Genomic DNA, 8,662 nt, shown 5'->3' on the forward strand with positions numbered 1-8,662 from the left:
AGGTTTCCTTTTCACTCTTGATTGTTTTCTTTGCTATGCAGAAGCTTTTTATTTTGGTGTAGTCTCATTTGTCTAATTTTGCTTTTATTGCCCATGCTTTTGTTGTCATAGCTAAAAAAAAGAAATCATGTTCTAAACCAATATCACAAATTTTGTTCTATTTCCCTCCAAAACGTTTATAGTTTCATGTCTTATATTTAAGTCTTTAATCTATTTTGAGCTGATTTTTTTGTATATGGCATAACACAAAGCACCAATTTAGTTATTTTGCATGTGGATATTTAAATTTCTCAATGTCACTTGTTGAAGAGACTGTGCTTTTCTCTTTGCTTATTCCTAGAACTCACTGAAGAACATTCGACAGTATAAGTGTAAGTTTATTTTGGGGCTTTTTATTGTTTCCATTGGTCTATGTGTCTGGTGTTCTTTCTTTTGCCAGTAATATACTATTTCAACTACTATAGTTTTGTAATATGTTTTGAAATCATAGTGAGGCCTCCAGCTTTAGTACTTCTTTCTCAATATTGCTTTGTTTATCTAGGGTCTTTTGTGGTTCCATGTGAATTTCATGATTGCTTATTTCTATTTCTGTAAAAATGCCACTGAGATTTTGATGTGAATAGCATTGAATCTATACATCATTTTGATTAGTAAGGACATTTTAACATTAAATCTTCCAATCCATGAACACTGGATGACTTTCCATTTATTTGTATCTTCTTTAATATCTTTCATCAATTTAAGTTTCAGTATACAAAAGACTCATACAATCAATCAATTTAATATAGAGACATGTCTTTCTTCCAAATAATGTGTCAGCTACTGTTAATAAAAATAAAAACTGTGAGAATACTCTTTAAATGTAAGTGAAAGATCAAAATATAGAATACTAATAGGAAATCTCTAATTGCTGTGTATATCATTTTAAACAGACAAGGAATTCTAGTTTGAAGAGTAATTTTTAGTTTCCTTTGTAACATTCAAGGGTAATTATTAGTAAATAATAGAATTTACATAATTTCAATGTCATATAGCCAGTGCCTTCCTTATACACAAAAACAAGGACAAAAAACATCACATAACCTGTAAATATTTAGGTTTAAAATATTAAGCCAAAACAAAAAAGCTTGCTTGAGTTTCCATGTGCTATTTATGTTAATATGGGCTTTACTGATAAAGACCAAAATATTACACTAATGATTCATGATTCCCTGGTTTCATGTGTAAAGGCATAATCTGTGAAAACTAATTGTATGTGCACACATGCGTTTTCTAGAAAAAAAAAATGTAACCATCTGGAGTAATTTTAGCAGCAGAAGCCAATATTTGTGCTATTTTCATTATAGGCCTTTCAATGAAACGCTCCATACGAGCAGGCAGTCAAGAAAAGAAACTAGTGGCCATTCAAGGACATGGCTCAAAGACTATTCTATTGGTGTGTGTGTGTGTAGCTTTTCTTAAAGCTGTGATAATTTTTTCAAAATGTGGTTTATCCAAGAGCAACATCTATTCAGACCATAAAATGGAGAGAAAAAAAACTCCGTGGTTCATTTAAACCACCTTCTTAATGTCAGAGAATTTTTAGCTGAAGAAAGGCATTTCCTTTATTGCCAGCTTATGTTGAATGAATAATTCAGAATGAAAGCAGTTGCAGCATAATGATAAAATTACATAAATCAAAGAGTAGCTGCTCAAGCAAATATCTGCAGAAAAAAAAAAAAATAACAGTCCCTACTCTTCTGTTTACTTAGATGGTTATTTTGTTTGTGCAGATGTTCTAAAAACTATCATTACATGCATTTCTTTGTGATATATATAACCTACTAGAAATGCTTGCTCTAAGAAATTTTACTTCTCTATTCAACATATCCTTAAGCCTGATTCCTTTCTTGTTGTCCAGAAGAATCTATACATTACATGACAGGCAAAGTTCAAGGCAGTTGCCCACTTGAGACCAGAGTAGAGAGTGAGAAGAAAGAAAGATATTGCTAATTACCAGATACCTATTTTGTCCTAGACACTGTACCAGGTGTTTTACCATTTTATTTTATTTTACCTCTCACAATGGCTTTCTGAATTATAATAATTATTCTTGCTTTCAGATAAAATTATCATAATATCATGATTTATTGTTTAGTGCTACACAACTATATAGTATTGGAATTACATTTGAGTGGTCTATTTCACTCAAACCTCCTGTTCTTTTGAATATGTAAGAAAGCAATCTAAACATTTGAAGTCATCCTTAAGGCAAAAATGGCTTTAAAATAAAATGTTTTATAAAACCAGAAATTTAAAAGTTGTCAGTCACAGATAAAAACAGGATGGCCAGTACTTGGATGATATAAGTAAATGTTATTCCAAAAGTCTTACTTTTCTGGGGTACCTTTCAACAACATGATGTTTTTCCCTTGTTAAGGCAAAGTCATATTTTAATACAAGGATTTCTAGAGCTATTTGCAAGGAAATCTTAGCCTGGAGCTCACTGCTTGGAAACGGCCTCTCCTCTGATTAGATTCATGCTAAAATTCACCACATGTCAAATCGACTTAAGAATTAAAAGTCGTATCTGCACGATTGCCTGAATAGCTTATTGATTCAAAATTTTTTTAAAATAGCGAGTTCAGCAAAATCAGAAGGGTGGCAAAATCCAATCATTTCAGCCAAAATGGTTTATTCCGTGGGCTGCATGCAGTCACAAATAGATGAGAGGGCTATCTCCATCAACATAAGGCTGCACATTGTCACCGGCTGTGTGCATTACCTATTTCCTTGCTGAGGAAGAAATCAATGCTGCCACTTTTGCCCAGCATTGCTTGAAATATCCATAGAAATGTATTCTAGAGGAAGCCTAATTTGCTGTATAAATTCTTATATTCTAATTGCTTATATAAAAATTATTACAGTATTTCTAGATAAAATAATCCTTAGTAATAAAAATATAACTTTATTATGTTAAAACTATTGATTTTAAAAGTATACCAACTCTTATCCTGTGGTTTTCTTTTTATTAGTCTGTAATAAGGCAAATTACTACATAAAATTATCAAAACATTCAAGTATGGGGGAGCATTAGATTTTAATAGGGTCAATAGTCTACATGAATGTATTGAACAATAAATTCTCTTGGAAGTATTTCTTTTATATATTCATTCCACTTTGGCTGTTCTAAGTAAGATATATTTCTACCTTCATAACAAACAGAGCCTGTGATTGACCATTAAAATCTTTCAATTCTTCTCATAATAGTTTTTGGACCTATAGTTATTACTTAAAATTCTATAACCTCATTTACATGCAAATATTATGCACTTGGTTTGCTACAAGTTAAAATAAAAATATTTATTGGGCCTGGGAAATGATTTTTATATAATAAACAAAATACTGACATGAGACATTTTTATTTATCCTGTATGGGAACTGTTGTTATACAGAGTAATATTTTAACATATAAAGGATAGTTATTCAGTATATTAGGCATCTGGGTGTCAAAGAGAAAGCTAGAAAATAAGGGAATATTAAATTGTTATTTCCTATGTGATCTGGGTGTAGCTAAAATAGAACCAGTCTTAATTATTACTACTCCTTCAAAAAACCTCAACCAGTTATTGACTAGATAACTAATATTAAGTAGAAGATGGAAATAATTTTCTGGAAAATAATACTTTTTTGAAGAAAATTAGGGTATTAGTTGTCAAAAAGTGAGTGAACAATAAATAAAATGAACAATAAAGTAACCTATTAGTGTAATTTAAACTTTAAAATGAGTGAACAATAAATAACCTACTAGTCTACATTTTCAAATTTTTCAACATTGATATTAGTTATTCCTTTATTTGAAGTGTATTTTATGTCATATGAAATGTGCTGCATCAAAATAAAAGATAAAGAGGACCATTATATAATTTGTTACTTTATACCTTTTTTTCTTTTGGAAATTCATAGAAAATGAGGATTTGATACTCTAGAATTGAGATGCAGTTTCCATGACAACCATGAAGCACAATACTGCATACCACTGTTGAAATGGCATTTGAATATCAAAAAGAATCTACTTCATTTTGTATTATTATTTTTCTCGGTTTAAATGATAATAATATAATCTTGTATTTTGTTTTTAAGTAGGTGCATTTGTTATAATTTTAGCAAGTGAGGTTGATTGAAGAAAGAAATGTGTAACAAGTGAATCATTATAAGAAATTCCATGATTTTTCTAATATTTATTATTTACATCAAGATGTCACAGTAAAAGATATTTGCCTCGTGTAAAAGACAGCTTAAATTAAATATTTTAATTAGTGTAATATTCAGTAATTCAAATTGTTTCATGACATTTACCCTAATGTAAATTACTTTCAATGCACATATATCAGCCTGACCCTCCTTAAATCTATATGGTAACATTTCCAACTCAGCTACGTTGTCTCTATTACTGCGTACTCATAAGCAACCTATTTCCAAACTGAACATATTACCTCTGCCTAAACCTTCCTCCTTGCATAGTCCCTGAATTCTGCTACTGGCAACATTATGTTACCAATTACCCAGCCTCAAGCATTAGTCACCTTTTGACTTTTTCTTCTCCTTGTCATCATTTAATAAGTGAGAAACTAATCCTACATATTCTATCAGAATACTCTTGGTGATCTTCTAATTTAAACATTAGTGTAATATTCATTTAGTATTTTCAGAAGAAATTTTAATTTTCTATTAGTAAATGTTTACCTATTTGTACATGAATTACAAGCATTTTTCTGGAGTCAAACATATTACCATGATCTAGGAATAAAGAGACAGAGGGGTGGAAGAAGCCAGAAGGGCAAAACTGGAAGAGTATCCATGTTGCAGTGCTTGCTATTATTCTGTAACTGTGAGCAAAACAAGAGACGTTGTTTGGAAAGGAAATTATTTTTAAAAGTTATGTGTAGAATAGTTCTTATAGAAGAATGCCTTAAAGGGGAAAGATTAGTGGCCAAAAAAACCACACACACACACACACACATATACACACACACATAAATATCCTACCATAGTTCAAGAAATAGACAATGCAGACATGGACTAAAATATTGTGAATGAGATTTTAATAGATTTGATGAGTTGAAAACTTGTCTTGGTGTTTTAAAGCAAGGAGATATGTTGACTGGTTTAAAAAGTGGAAAAAGTATGGTGTTTTGTAAGTATTTGGAAGAATAGTTAGGATTTCGATAGATAAGTGGGAAAAATGGAAAGAGTCCTTGAAACAAGAAGAAAAAAATATAAACAAATGAATTATATGAACAGTGTGGTGCTTGTTTATGGAAAATAATATTCTTTTTAAAATTGAGAAACCTAGAAAAATAAGGAATCAAAAAGTAAAGTTAGGGTTAGTCTCTTTATAAAAATGCCAGATTATAAGGATACTTTTCATAAAATTATTTGCTAACTATTAGACTTCTTCAAGATTCTGAATTATTTTCATACTAAGCAATTAGGTTAAATGAATAACCAATAATATAATTTCAGTGGGCAATTTTGACAAATGAGTTAATCTATAATTTTACTAGCTAAATGCATACAAAATCAAGATTGTGCAAAGAAAATGTATATTTTATTGGATAATTTCAGAATCAATGTGGGATGTTGAATACATATGTTTATATCTGTGCACACCTGAAATTCCATTACACCAGTTAAAAATATACATATAAATATTCAAAGGGAAATAGAACCAGAAAGACAACCATGATAGACAAGATTTCAACAGGTTTTACAAGGTGAAGGTGAAAAAGGAAAGGGAACACAGAAAACTGAAAAACTGATTGCAGAGGGAGAAGACAGCGAGAAGCAAAACTGTTCATAAAGCACAACTATAGAAAGGCTCAGGAACTGAAGTTACTGGCTGAAGGGCCAGGTGGAGGTGAAGCTTGACGCTGAAAGGAGGATTGGTCAAAGGTCTACAGTAAGGGTATTTAGACTATGAAGTCATATTCTCTATCGCATTTCTCTAGGTGATAACTCTTCCTCCACCTTACAAAGGAGAAACTGGATTAGAAAGCCTCTAGCCTTGGGCCCACTAAGCACAGTAGAAGCCACGAAGAACCTACTTCCATAGAGCATAGGTCTCAGTGAGGAATCTTCCTACTGTAATAACAGCAACACTCAACCATCAAGTGTGTCTGGTCTGTAAACATACCAAATACAGAGGAGATGGATGATTCCACTCAGGAAAAGAAATATCACCGTGGCAAAAGTATCTCTTTTTTTTTTTCCACATTTTGTAGTCTTTCAATGAAATGACAATTTATTTGCTATCACATGAAACAACTTTCCCTAAGACTAGAACTTCTATCATTTTATCATTTCTAGAGGGATAACAGATGGAACGGTAGTTAATACTTAAATTTCATATTTATTCAGAGCACCATAAATTCAAACTTGTGGCATGCACCCAGGACCAATTATCTGTGAACTAGACTATTGAACCCAACGCTTTCTTCCTCCGGGGTAAATATTTTGAGAAAATTCTTTAAAAGTTAATCCAGGACATGCTGGAAAGATCCTGAATAATTGTAGACTGTCCTTTCGCTTTCAAATAAACCAATAAGGTGAATATTATACAGAATTAAACATCTATCACCTTTTAAGACCTCCCCTGAAATTTCATCTAGGACTAATAAAAGGTCATGTTAAAATGACTACATTGTTTGTTCTTTCTACATCGGAAAACTAAAGAACTAACCATCTTTAGTTGAGTAGATTATTTCATATTATATTTAGCATCTCTATTCATGCACAGTCTCATAAAATAAGAATAAACTAGCATTTTCATTAAAGCAAAATATATTTTCATGATATATTTTAGTATTGCCTGACAAAGCTAAATATAATACTTAATTGAGTAATATAATACTGAACATTGAGTTCTTCAATGATATAGGCCTAGACATATACCCATTTTCAAGTAAAATACTCTATACATATAAACACCATCATGTTTACAAGAAACCAAATATATAGGAGTTGCTATTCTTTGAGCCCTTATTATGAACCTAGTGCTACTGAATTAATGCTCCTGTGAGGACAGTACTATTTTTATATCCATTTTATGGACAGGAAAAGGCATAGACATATTAAGGCAGTTTCCCGGGTTATATCATTAGTAATTGTCAGAACCAGCATTTCCACCTAAGTGGTCTTGCTCCAAAAGCACTATGCTATACTGCCTCTAATAATCACAATGTAAAATATCATCATAAATTTATCCTATCTTCAGACACAAAATTTGTTCATACAGTTTGAGTTTGAAAAGATCCTCTCCACTGATGAGTTTTCCTGGTCTCTGCTTACCCAAAGCTGTGGAGGCAGGCTGCTGTGTTCTTAATCCACTCTCCTTTGTTTCTCAGCACAATTGCTCATTGTTCACGATTAAAGTCAACCCTAGGCTCTATGCTTATTTCTACTTCACACAGCTTATGGCTTCCTACTGCTTTAGCTAGTGTTTGTCCAAGTCTGATTCCTGGACAGCCTGAGACACTATTACTTAGGGTGCTTGTTTAAAATCAGATTCTTATCCCCAGCCGAAATGTATTCTATCAGATACTTTGAGGTGTGGTATCCAATAATCTCTGTTTGGTCACAAAATCTTTAATGTGGTGAGTTTATTTACACAAACAGCACATGTTATACTCATATTTCTGAATGCATACATAAGAAACAGTAATAGTTGACATTCCTCTTCGTGGAGCTAAACAATGAGAATAAGGCTCTAGAGACACTAGAACTTGCTAGTCTAAAGACACTAGCTTTTTAAACAAAACATTTTGTTTCAGAATGTCCTAAATTTTTAACAAGCACCTAGATAATTCTTAAGTTCACGATTTTTGAAAACCAGTGTGTTATTCCAACATCCCACTAACGGTTTAGGATAATAAATATTACCTATTAATTTCCATAAGCTTCATAGTTACATCCAAACTAAATTCCTTTGTGATGCTGTTATAATTCCCTTTCTTCCTCATTTGAGCTTGTTCTCTCTGACTGCAATGCTGTATCACCAAATTTCCATGTGGCTTATTACCTCCCTCAGTTCAGATCTGCTCATCAAAAGTCACCTCAGCAGAGAACTTCCTAAACCAATTTACAAAATAACTCCTCAAGCGTGGAGGGAAAAGATGCTGACCTAATTAAATTTGGAATAGAGTGGAATCCGTATGACTAAAAGCAAAAGGAACTATACATAAACACTGTACATTATTTGATAAAGTTCATTTTTCAAAGGAGTACATGCTAACAATTTTGAAACTGCTATACATGTATACTTGAACTGAACAAACAAATAAATGAATAGCAGATGGTGGAAACCATGTTTCTCACCAATGAAGAAAGAGATTATAGATAAAGGGACGAAGTCTACAATGACTTGTACAACATTGGATTGGAGTTGGAGTCCTCAAATTAAACATAAACATATGTTTAGCATAATATACATACAGGTGGACATATAGTGAGTTATAGATATATGTGTGTAGTAGCCTGTGCATACACACATGTATTAGGTTAGTATACACACATAGATTTCCAAACTCTTAGCTGGAAGAGTCTAGACATAGTGACACTGCAGTAGCAGCAAACTCACCCAGTGCTCAGATTTTGGTTTGCATTATCTTTACCTTCCCCAGTA

Source organism: Colobus angolensis, unplaced genomic scaffold (genome assembly GCF_000951035.1).
Source record: "Colobus angolensis palliatus isolate OR3802 unplaced genomic scaffold, Cang.pa_1.0 Scaffold235, whole genome shotgun sequence".
NCBI classification, from domain to species: domain Eukaryota; kingdom Metazoa; phylum Chordata; class Mammalia; order Primates; family Cercopithecidae; genus Colobus; species Colobus angolensis.